We start from the raw sequence: 12,967 nt of genomic DNA on the forward strand, positions 1-12,967 counted from the left end.
ATAAGACGGTGTGGCAAACGCCGGCCTCCAGTGCACCGACTGCAAGAGGCGTGGAGAGGAAATACTTTGCCCCATCTAGAGGGTTTGACTTCCTCTTTTTACACCCGTCCCCCTGTTCGCTGGTGGTCTCGGCGGTCAACGAGAAAGAGCGTCATGGCCAACAAGCTCCTGCCCCCAAGGGCAAGGAAGCTAAGCGATTGGACTTGTTCGGGAGGAAAGTCTATTCATCTGGGGGCCTTCAACTGAGGATCGCCAATCAGCAGGCGATTCTAAACAGGCACAATTTTAACTCTTGGGCATCAGTTGCCAAGTTTAAGGACTCCCTCCCACCTGACGCGCATCAGGAGTTCACGGCCCTGGTGGATGAGGGAATGGCAGTGGCCAAGACCTCATTGCAGGCCTCCCTCGACTCAGTCGATGCTGCGGCTAGAACAATTGCGTCAGGGGTCGTGATGAGGCGTTCGGCATGGTTGCAGGCTTCAGGTCTCCCGCCAGAGGTGCAGACCACGCTGCAGGACCTCCTGTTTGAAGGTTCGGGCTTGTTTTCCGACCACACGGACGCCAGGCTACATAGCCTTAAGGACTCGCGAGCAACCCTTAAGTCGTTGGGTATGCACACTCCGGTGACGCAGCGTAAGCCCTTTAAACCCCAGCCACCGCAAAGACAATACCACCCTCGCCCCCGGCACGAGCCATACCGCCGTTGAGGCAGGGATAACAGGCGGAGACGTAACAATACGCCTAACCAGGGCCAGAGTCACGGCCAGGGCAAGCCGCAGCCAGGGAATAAACCAGGCTTTTGAAGCTACGCCCGAGGACAGCGTACCGCATTCTATACCGGATCCTCCTCTGATTTTCAAAGACCGCCTGTCCCATTTCTACCGGGCATGGTCGCGCATAACATCGGACCGCTGGGTCCTGCGCACAGTGAAGGCGGGCTATACCCTCCAGTTTTCCTCGCCCCCTCCCTGCCATCCCCCTTCCCCGTCCCTCTTCAGGGACCCCTCTCACGAGCAACTTCTCACGCAGGAGGTACAGACCCTTCTCGCTGCTGGAGCAGTAGAAGAGGTCCCACCAGACCTGAGGGGAAAAGGATTCTACTCCAGATACTTCCTGATCCCCAAGGCAAAAGGGGGCCTCCGTCCTATTTTGGACCTGCGCGATCTGAACAAGTTTCTGATCAAAACGCGCTTCCGTATGGTCTCCCTTGGAACTATTATCCCATCCCTGGATCCGGGGGATTGGTACGCTGCCCTCGATATGAAAGACGCCTATTTTCACATCACAATCAATCCGGCCCACAGGCGGTTCCTGCGCTTCGTTGTCAACCAGCGCCATTTCCAATTTACAGTCCTGCCCTTCGGCCTGGCATCAGCACCACGAGTGTTCACGAAATGCATGTCCGTGGTAGCAGCCTTCCTTCGAAAGAGAAGGATGCGTGTGTTCCCGTACCTGGACGATTGGCTTCTCGCGGGCAGGTCGGAGGCCGAGGTCCGATCTCACGTGACGCTGGCCTTGCAGACGTTCGACAAGCTCGGCCTCCGGGTCAATGTGCCCAAGTCCACGTTAGTCCCCACACAGAGATTGGACTTCATAGGTGCGACCCTGGACTCGGTGGCCGCGCAGGCAAGCCTACCAGAGGCACGGTTCCTGACAATTCAGAGGGCCGTAAGCTCAGTCCAAAAATTCCCCACGACAGCGGCAAGGTGTTGCATGCAGCTCCTGGGGCATATGGCAGCTTGCACACAAGTGGTCAGACATGCTCGCCTAAGGCTCCGGCCTTTACAGTTGTGGTTCGCCCAAACATACCGCCCCAACAGGGACCCGTTGGATCAAGTAGTAACAATCCCAAGCCAGGTGTTGGGCTCGCTCCGCTGGTGGCTCGATCAGCAACAGGTCTGCGAAGGGATCCCCTTCGCTGCCCCACAGCCCACTCTGACGTTGGTAACAGATGCATCGGACCTGGGTTGGGGAGCGCACCTGAGGGATCTACGGACCCAAGGGCTGTGGTCCAGAGAAGACAAGCTGCTTCACATCAATCTGAAGGAGCTAAGAGCGGTTCGCCTCGCCTGTCAGACCTTCCACGCCACCATAGAAGGTCACAGCGTGGCAGTCCTGATGGACAACACTACCGCCATGTTCTATATAAACAAGCAGAGCGGGTCCCGATCTTCTCCCCTCTGTCGCGAGGCACTCCAATTATGGGACTTCTGTATAGCCCATGCGATCCACCTCATCGCGACGTATCTTCCGGGGATCCAAAACGGCTTAGCGGACCGCCTCAGCCGGTCCTACCGAATGCACGAATTGACGTTGAGGCGAGACGGCCTGCATTCAATCTTCCGGAGGTGGGGCTTTCCCTGGGTGGATCTATTCGCCACCAGGGACAACAGTCAATGCCCTCAGTTCTGCTCATTCCAGAACCTCAGCCGGGGATCATTAGCAGATGCCTTCACGATCCCGTGGGGAGGGAGCCTGAGATATGCCTTCCCTCCGTTCCCACTCATTCACAAGGTTCTCCTCAAGACCCGCAGGGACAGGGCGACGGTCATACTCATAGCCCCGGCCTGGCCACGCCAGCATTGGTTCACGTCCCTGCTGGAATTGTCATAGCCGACCCGATCACCCTCCCCCTCCATCGAGACCTAGTCACACAAGACAAAGGTCGCCTACTCCACCCGAACCTGTCTTCGCTACATCTCACGGCATGGTATCTCTCTGGCTGAACGATGCAGAACACAGGTGCTCTCACCAAGTTCAACAAATCCTCCTTAATAGTAGGAAGCCCTCTACAAGAGCGACCTACCTGGCAAAATGGAAAAGGTTCTCCCACTGGTGTGAGTCTCAACGCATACAGCCTTTACAAGCCTCAGTTCCGTCGATCTTGGACTACCTACTGCACCTCAAGAATCAAGGGCTTGCGCCCGCCTCGATTAGAGTGCACTTAGCCGCCATTTCGGCTTTCCATCCGGGAGAGTTGGGAGTGTCAGTGTTCTCCAACCCCACAGTGGCCCGATTCCTCAAGGGGCTGGAAAGGGTGTTTCCCTACTCGCGCCCGCCTGTCCCGGCGTGGAGTCTGAACCTAGTCCTAACAAGACTCATGAGTCCCCCCTTTGAGCCCCTAGCCACTGGCTCCCTCACGCACCTCTCGTGGAAGGTGGCGTTTCTCGTGGCCATCACATCGGCCAGAAGGGTATCGGAATTGAGGGCCCTCACTTCGGAACCACCCTAAACAGTGTTCCATAAGGATAAGGTGCAACTGAGGCCGCACCCCAAATTCCTTCCAAAAGTGGTATCGCAGTTTCACATGGGGCAGGACATTTGCCTGCTGGTGTTCTTTCCTAAACCCCATACGGACCCTCACCACCGCAGCCTACATACCCTGGATGTCCGAAGGGCGTTGGCATTCTACCTGGAACGGACCAGGTCGTTCCGCAGAACACCTCAGCTGTTCATTGCTATTGCGGAACGTATGAAAGCCTTGCCTATCTCAACACAGCGCTTGTCGGCATGGATTGTGCATTATACAATATACATATACGCACCTGTTATGAGCTCGCCAATGTTCCGGCCCCAGAGATCCGGGCCCACTCGACTAGGGCCCAAGCGTCCTCAACGGCCTTCTTGGCGCAGGTTCCTATCCAGGAGATCTGTAAGGCGGCCACCTGGTCGTCCGTTCATACGTTCACAGCCCACTACGCAATCCATCATCAGGCCAGAGAGGACGCGATGGTTGGTCAGGCTGTGCTACAGTCAGTTGTACCTTGACTCCTACCCACCTCCAATGGTAAGCTTGGGAATCACCTAATGTGTAATGGACGTGAACAATCACTCGAAGAAGAAAGAACGGTTACTTACCTTCTGTAACTGTTGTTCTTTGAGATGTGTTGTTCATGTCCATTACACTTCCCACCCTCCTTCCCCTCTGTCGGAGTCTCCGGCAAGAAGGAACCGGAGGGGTCGGGTCGGCAGGGATATATATACCCTGGAGCGGGGCGCCGCTCTGGCGGGAAGGAGGGGGCCCTGCCGGCCCGACGGGAGCCGCTAAGGGAAAAAGTTTCCGACGTCCGTGCACGCGGCGCGCGTACACCTAATGTGTAATGGACGTGAACAACACATCTCGAAGAACAACAGTTACAGAAGGTAAGTAACCGTTCTTTCTAGTGCTCCGTGTAAAATCTCCCATTCCTAAGCAAGTTCACAGAGAAGCTAGCCAAATGCCAACTACAAGCTCACCTAATTGAAGCTAATATCCTAGATTGGATCTGGATTCAGGTCAGGACATGGCATTGAAACCGCTTTAGTGGCACTGATGGAAGATCTTCTGCTGTCAGTGTATAGAAGGCAGACGTCCATTCTCATCTCCCTGGATCTTTCTTTAGCATTGGCCATGAAATACCCAAGAGAGGTGGTGGGGTGCAGGGTAATGGTTTGAATCCATCCTGGAGGGATGCTTCCAACAAATAGTGGTGGGGAACTGCACCTTCACTATGAGACCCCCTCACCTGGATCAATTTTCTTTCCAGTACTTATCAAGATCTATATGCAGCCACTAGATGAACTAGTCAGATAAGTGCCAGCAATATGTAGATGACACACAGATTGACCTATCTTTCACCATGTATGACCGAACCACTACCTAGATGCCCAATGCTCGGATGAGATCAGCTCATGGATGAAGAACAGCTGGTTGATGTAGAACCTGAGCAAGACAGGTTATGCTGGTGGGTAGAGGAAAGTGCACTGAAGAGCTTGCAGTCTTGTGTTGAAGATTAATGCCCACAATTGGTCAATTCAGTCCATATATTGCTGGATTTCTCACTGACGCTGAACTCTCACATAATATGCATGCATGAGTAATGCTTTCTATCTCTGATTGGTGAGGAACCTGTCCTACATTATGGCAGATGATGACTTGGCCTCAGTTATTCATGCCTTTGTCACCATCTGTCTAGACTATAGTAATGCTACATACCTGATTGTGAAGGTATCAACCCTTAAGAAACTCCTATTAGTGCAGAATGCTGAAGCACATCTCCTCGGCAACACCAGCTCCCGCAAGCACATCACACCTGTCCTCTACTCTCTGTGCTGGCTTCCCTAGAATATCTTGTTCAAGGTCTTGGTCCTTATCTTCAGGGCACTCCATTTCCTGAGTCCAGCATATATAAAAGGTCACCTAAAGCTCTGGGGTGAGTACTGGTCAACAGCTCCACTCGGGCACAGTGGAATTTCCTAGCATGAGGGTAAAGCCCATCTGTGCAGAAGATGGAGCTTTTGGGGGGAGGGAGTCTGTGGAATGAACTCCCAAATGAAGGACCATCACAAACCTCACTTCCTTCCATGCCAAGTGCCAGGAACACTTCTTGGACCTGCTTTCTCTAATGCAAGCACTCTGTGTACATTTAAAACATGCACAAAACCCTACCAAAACAGGCTGCTCCACTGCACACGCAATTCTGCTACTGGAGAGAGATTGAGAGAGAATGAACCATGCGTGACAGGGGGCTGGACTAAATTGGTGGCGCTCAACCTTTCCAGACTACTATACCCCTTTCAGGAGTCTGATTTGTCTGGCATACCCCAAGTTAAAAATGGGGTAAAAATCAGACATAGAAATACAAAAGTGTCACAGCGCACTGTTACTGAAACATTGCTTACTTTCTCATTTTTATCATATAATTTTAAAATAAATTAATTGGAATATAAATATTCCATTTTAGTGTATAGTATATGGAGCAGTATAAACAAGTCATGGTCTGTATGAAATTTTAGTTTGTACTGACTTCGCTAGTGCTTTTGATGTAGCCTGTTATAAAACTAGGCAAATTTCTAGATGATATTTAGAGTCATACCTCTGGGTGAGAACCACTGGACTAGATGACCTATTGAGGTCCCTCCCAGTCCTACACTCCTATGATTCTATATATCCCTTAATACTTTTGCAGTGATGACACTAAAGTAGCTGAAAGGTTTATAAAGGTGCCTTAAACCAGTATAGCAATTCCTGTTTGGGAAGGAAAATAAACTATACCAATTTTGGGCACCTTTATAATGCATCAACATTACGGGATTATGTTTCTAAATCAAATTTGCAGATAGACTTACTTTCTATTTTCTTCCTTTAAGTTGACTACGGACTCTTTAAATCCTTTAAGTGTGGCCATTGGCACAGACCCCGATGTTAAAGATGGCAGACCTGTTACCTCCTCCTGTCCATCTCCCTGGGGCCACCACAGGGTATAGCTCCTTTCTAAAGTGCTTTTCACTCACTACAGCTCCTTTGGATGGCAGGTGAGTTGTTGCTCCTATTTAAGGGCTGGCCTGCTCACAGATTTGCACTGACCGAACTGAATTGGTTCCCCAAAACTTGTAGTTACTCAGGTGCAGATTTTTGTGGATGCTCTTACTTTGAAATAAAAGTGGCTAGTGTCTGCACAGATATTTGCACCAAAATAACTGTCAGTTTTAATTCGCATCTTTTGTGATTTCAGTACAAGTTTGTGTCGATCAACCCTTATTGCGGCCTGTAGAGGTCAAGTGAGTTGTTCATGGTCACACTGTGAATCCCTGAAAGATCCAGGAATAGAACCCAGGAGTCCTGGGTCATTCAGTACTACCCCCAAATAGATATTTTTATTAAAGATCCTTACTACTGGACTAGAAATCTCACATGCTAGTTCTTCAGTTCCAGTGCTATGCTCTAACCACCAAGAAAAGTCTTCTGAATGGATGAATTGTGAGGGGGTGACCGCAGCATCTCACTCCTGCAGTTAGGAGCAGCTTGCTGCCTCCTGTTGCTCCAGCTCCCCTCTCAACCCAGTCCCAATGCAGCACCTCAGCCCCTCTCCTCTCCCCCCCACCTGCATGTGCTCAGTTCTGAGGCACTCCAAAAGCCTGTGCAACCGGCCCTACAACCTCTTCAAAATGTGCTTCCCTGAAGCTGATGTGTGGAGGGAGGTCTTTCCCATGATACCCCTCACTCCCTTCACCCAAGATTCAGCTGTGAATTCTTACCATGACCCCAATCCCACATCCCTTTGCAACAGCAAAGGATTGTGGGATGTGGATTACTCCTGAAAGAAACCATGAGTGGAACTTGGATCCTGGGTGAGAAAAGGTGAGAACCACTGTACTAGACAGTGCTTCCTCCCTCCTGTTTCCATTGTGTGCACCAAAGACTTGTTATGTAGCCTGAAAGTCTAACTGCTTCTCCACAAACTGTCGCTGTGTGCTAGGACAGATGTAGCAATGAGGAGTGGGCACGTTCCCTTGGATGTGTACAGTGACCTGATTATTAACTGAGGAGGAAATTGGTTTAGTGCTTGGAGAATCACTTGGTAATGGCTGTTATTACTGTTGTTGGAGCAGGTTTTATTCCAGTGGGAGTTTCTCTAAAGGGTACTGCATCTTAGTGAATGAGTTATTGTAATGGACTCTGCTACTGCAATTTGCCTCTAGGGCACTAATGACTTTGAAGCTATATGGATTTTGTTTTTATCTGTAAAAAGAGACCAGCATATGATGCATATAAACATCTAAGAGAACCTTAGGGTACATCTACACTACAGCAGGGAGTCGATTTAAGATACGCAAATTCAGCTACGTGAATAGCGTAGCTGAATTCGACGTATTGCAGCCGACTTACCCCGTTGTGAGGACGGCGGCAAAATCGACTTTTGCGGCTTTTTGTCGGCGGCGCTTACTACCACCTCCGCTGGTGGAGTTAGAGCGCCGATTCGGGGATCGATTGTCGCGTCCCAACGGGACGCGATAAATCGATCCCCGAGAGGTCGATTTCTACCCGCCGATTCAGGCGGGTAGTATAGACCAGACCTTAGAGGGTTAACTGCTCTGTATCATTTTCAAAAGGGTATCTGGGAAAAATATAGCTTGTGGCAGGCTACGATCCCCAGAGATACTCCAGGCTGCCTGGATTTTCTGCTGAACTGTCTCAGCAGATGGAATTTTTCATCATGTGACCTTTGTGCTCCTGCAGGTGTTTACAAACTGCTGCTGTAACTGAACAAGGATTTTGTACGGTGAGTGAAACAAAACCTTAGATCTGTCAGTGTGTTCTAGGTGCATATTCCTAGCCTTTTAAAATGAGACACACAATAACTACCAGTTTGGCTCTTTTCTCAAAGGATTCCTGTAGGTTTGTAGCTGGGGAACTGGAACAAGGCCAGGGCCAGGCCAAACCCAATGCAAAATAAGAATGTTTCAGCTCTGAAATTCTGCCACATGTGTTATCCACCATTTGAGTTATAGACCTGATAAGGACTCTCAGAATGTGACTGTGAAAATATGGGGGATGTTTTGAATAAGGAATACATAGTGACTAAATTATCCAGCATGCTGATCAGACTAGCATGTGGAATAATAGTCACAGAAACCCATTAGCCTTGCATTTAACAGCAACCAGATGCAAGGCTGTATTAGCCAGTAGGTTAGAATACTAAGCCAGAGATGATACTTTTATTGTATAAAAAGCATTTCTCTTGCCCCACTTGGGAAAAGACTGTTGTGACTCATTTGGAGCTGCTCTGTAATTTATGAATATTGTGTATTGGCTTGGCTATTGTGCTGGTTTCTGTCTACCAGGTGTGTTGGTAACAACAAGGGCCGGGTTCAGTATCTAGGGTTTCCTCTTAGCATTACAAACACAATTGGCTTGAGCCCCTCTCCTCCTCCTCCTCCCTCCCCTGGAACTCGAGGAAAACCAAACACCAGATCTGGGTATTTCTAAGAGGCAGTACTTCCCCACTTGCAAGCACTAAGTCTGTGTATGAAAAAAGAAATTTTTTATTAAGAGGAGAGGGAACCCAGTATTAACTTGGTAAAACATCACAGTGATGCAAAAGTATGCAAACGTTAAGTAAAACGTCCATCCCACAATATCTTGGGCAGTAGTGCTTTGCATTAGTTTCTCCCACTGCGATGTGAAAGTCACAAGACTCCATAAGTGTGTTTGGGTGGGTTCACCTGGAGGGGGGAGGGCACAGCTGAGTGATGCCTCTGCCTTCATCTGTGATGCCGTGTTCTGAGATTCCACCACCTAGCTCAGTCCTTAGTGATTTCACTGGCTAGTGGGGAACCTCACTGCTGCTGCCTCTTCTTTGCCTTTCTCTGCAACACCGAGAAACAAGGACTCTCAAGTCCAGTCAGCTGTCTTTAAACACTGGAGGGGGAGGGGCAAATGGCAACTAAGAAAACAGAGTCTGTGCCACCGGGTTAGGAGCATCTGTCCCAATCCCCACCCCAACTTTCACTTGGATTTGGCATCACTGCCTCCCGCTTAGCAAGTGAGATTGAGGTAGGGTGACTGTCCCCCTCACTTAGGGCCAATTAATTACAATTTTGCTGCCCTTTAGTCATACAGTAAGGATAACAATATTTCACTATCCCTGCAGCCAAGACTTACATGAATTTTAACCCAAAACGACCATAATTATGACTCTGGCAAAGCAGGTATGCCTGCTGATCACCGAGGGAAAGTAGGTGTCTCTCTGCAAATATGGTCTGCTCTTGAGGTCTTTCCCCCCCTGTTCATAAGTAAGTGGCAGGGGAGAGCTCATTCAGACAACTGTCTTACACTGTATTGGCTTAACTCAACTGGAATTAGTCTGGAAAAACAGGCATGAGGGAAAAGGATGGCTCAAGGTTAGAGCTGTCTGGGAATTTTCACCAAAACTGTTTGCCAAAAAAAGTGCCAATTTCTTGAAACTGAAACTGTTTGCAGGAACATACCAGGTTCGCCAGAACTTGTTGAAAGAGTTTCTCAAGCCCAGGATGGAATTTCTAGTCAGAGAGTGAGATAGTTGGGCACTCTGTTAAAGGTTTCAATTTCATCTTGGTACAGAAAATTTCTGAATTCTAATATTCACAGGACGGGAACACTGTTTCCCACCCAGCTCCACCCAAGGAAGCCAGCTCTTAGTATGTGCCAAACCTCCTCTCCGGCCACCCTACACAATTGGTTTGGAGCAGGACAGGAAAAAGCCTGTGAACACAAAGACAAAAGAAACCTGGCAAAATTGAAGAGGGGCGGTAATTCTTTGGGGGAAGCAGACTGAGACACAGGTCCCAGCCAGGGTATCTGGGGAAACTAGGCTAGGTCACTGTCCCAGGACGGTAGGGTTATAGGTAGGATAGACGTATGTATACTATTTTAAATTCCCTTTTCTTCTCTAAAAAGGTTTGCTCCTACTACTTAAAAAACCCCACAACTCTTAAGAAGGCTGCTGACTGTACGTTATTGATCACAGACTCCTGAAGGGAAGAAGGTGTCTGAACTCAGACAGACATGTGGGGTGAGAATGGTTGGTACACGGGGCCTAGTCTAAGAGTGGGAGAATTGTAGAATTCCACCCTGCCAAAGGTAAAAGCCTGAAGCCTGACATTTCATAGATTCTATGGCCAGAAGGGACTGTTCTTACCATCTAGTCTAACGTCCAGCATAACGCAGGTCAGAGAACTTCCCCAAAATAATTCCTAGAGCACATCTTGGAAAACTATCCAATCTTAATTTAAAAACTGTCATTGATGTAGAATCCACCACAACCCTTGTTAAGTTGTTTCCAATGGTTACTCAGTCTTACTGTTAAAAATTTATGCCTCATTTTCAGTCTGAATTTGTCTAGCTTCAACTTCCAGCCACTGTAACATATTAGACCTTTCTCTAGTAGACTGAAGAACCCATTATTAAATATTTGATCCTTCTGAAGATATTTTTAGACTGTAATGAAATCATCCCTTAACCTTCTCTTTGTTAAACTAAATAGATTAAGCTCCCTGAGTTTATCACTCTAAGGCATGTTTTCTAATCCTTTAATCATTCTTGTGGCTCTTCTTCACACCCTCTCCAATTTATCACCATCCTTGAATTGTGGGCACCAGAACTGGACAGACTATTCCAGCAGGGGTCACACCAGTGCCAAATACAAAGGTAAAAAGAACCTCTCTACTGCTACATGAGATTCCCCCTGTTTGTGCATCCCAGGATTGGACACAGTGTCATCACATAGGGAGCTCACGTTCAACTGATTATCCACCCTGACCCCCAGATCTTTTTCAGAGTCCCTGCTTCCCAGGATAGAGCCCTTATCCTGTAACCATGGCCTACATTCTTTATTCCTGGATGAATACATTTGCATTTAGCTGTATGGAAACACACATTGTTTGCTTGTGTCCATTGTACAGAGTGATCCAGATTGCTCTGAATCACTGACCTGTCCTCTTCCTTATTTACCACTCTCCCTATTTTTGTCATCTGCAAACTTTATCAGTGATGATTTTGTTTTCTTCCAGGTCATTGATAAAACTGTTAAATAGCATAGGACCAAGAACCGGTCCCTGTGAGACTCCATAGGATGACAATTTCCTGTTTATAATTACATTTTGAGACCTATCAGCTAGTCAGTTGTAAATCTATTTAATGTGTGCCATGTTAATTTGATATCTTTCTAGTTTTTTAAATCTAAATGTTGTGTTGTACCAAGTCAAACGCCTTACAGAATCATATAATCATGGAAGTGTAGCATTGGAAGGGACCTCAGTATGTCATCTAGTCTAGTACCCTGCACTCAAGGCAGACTAAGTAATAACTAGACCATTCCTGACAGGTGCTTGCCTAATCTGTTCTTAAAAACCTCCAAATGATGCAGATTCCACAATCTCCCTAGGCAGTTTCTTCCAGTGCTTAACTACCCTGACAGTTAGGAAGTTTTTCCTAATGTCCAACCTAAACCTCCCTTGCTGTAATTTATACTCCTGGGGGAATTCTGCATAATTATGCAATGGAGAATTTGTGTAGAATTAATGTTCTGTGCAGAATTTCCTTTTTCCCCACAGAATTGGCACTGCAGAGCTCCTGGCCACCATTAGGGGTCGCTGGGCCCTGCAGAGCCTGGCTCTCCAGCTCGCAAATAGAGAACACTGCCAGGGGGAGGGGGAGCTAGAGTGTTCCCGGCAGCTGCAGTTTGCAGACCACCTTGAAGGAAAGAGGTGGCATTCAGGAAACTTCATACAAGCCAGGGACCCAGCGTCAGGCTGTTTCTCCCTGAGCTCTGGGGAGAAGGGATGCAGGTGTCCAGCTGGGGATGCCTCACACAGCCCCCTCCACCACTCCCAAATACCCCCTCCCAGTACACACACCCTTCCAGCACCCTCCAACTGAGGCCTCCCCTCCCCCCCTTCAGCTGCCCCTTCCCCTGATAGTGTCCTCTCTTTGGGAACTTCTATATGGTAACCCTATGGGAGCAGGGCGAAAAATTGACCATCGACTAAAAGACCAGAAGGGCAGAGCTTTCTCTCAAGATGTGCCCAGCTCGCATGTGTGACACAGCCAGACTGATTGCTCAACAATGAACAGAGAAACAGAAACTGGGTTGTCGTAGGGGTTTCTTTAACTCTCCTCTCCTGGAGAAATATACTTTGTTGTCTGTATTGTTACTTGCTGACAGGCATTTTGAAATAAATTACCAAAATAATTGGAACTGGTGTGATATATTGCTTTATTTTGACAAATAAAATATGCAGAACTTTGCAGAATTTTAAAATGTTGTGTGAAGAATTTTAATTTTTTTGGCCCAGAAATCCCCAGGTGTAAATTTAAGCCCATTGCTTTTTGTCCTATCCTCAGAGGTTAAGGAGAACAGTTTTTCACCCTCCTTCTTGTCGCAACCTTTTACGCACCGTACTTGAAAACTGTTCATGTCCCCCCTCAATCTTGTCTTCTCCAGACTAAACAAACCCAATTTTTTCAGTCTTTCCTCATGGGTTGTCATTTTCTAGACCTTTAATAATTTTTTGTTGCTTTTCTCTGGATTTTCTCCAGTTTGTCCCTGTCTGTGTCCTGAAATGTGGTGCCCAGAACTGGATACAATACTCTAGTTGAGGCCTTACCAGCACGGAGTAGAGCGGAAGAATTACCTCTCGTGTCTTGCTTACAACACTCCTGCTGATA

At 48.1% G+C, this 12,967-nt stretch overlaps 1 protein-coding gene across 3 annotated transcripts in view; it reads left to right on the forward strand.

Moving 5' to 3' along the window:
• The window catches only part of NDRG3 (NDRG family member 3), a 106,540-nt gene that overhangs the window by 38,168 nt on the left and 55,405 nt on the right, over positions 1-12,967 (forward strand). The window contains exon 2 of one of the 3 annotated variants that reach the window (XM_054045559.1): positions 8,000-8,042. The exons of the other annotated variants lie outside the window; for them this stretch is intronic. The gene's annotated coding sequence lies outside the window, so the exon portion shown is untranslated. The remainder of the gene's footprint in view (positions 1-7,999; positions 8,043-12,967) is intronic. 3 annotated transcript variants of the gene reach the window in all.

Source organism: Malaclemys terrapin, chromosome 12, assembly GCF_027887155.1.
Source record: "Malaclemys terrapin pileata isolate rMalTer1 chromosome 12, rMalTer1.hap1, whole genome shotgun sequence".
In the NCBI taxonomy this organism is placed as follows: Eukaryota; Metazoa; Chordata; order Testudines; family Emydidae; genus Malaclemys; species Malaclemys terrapin.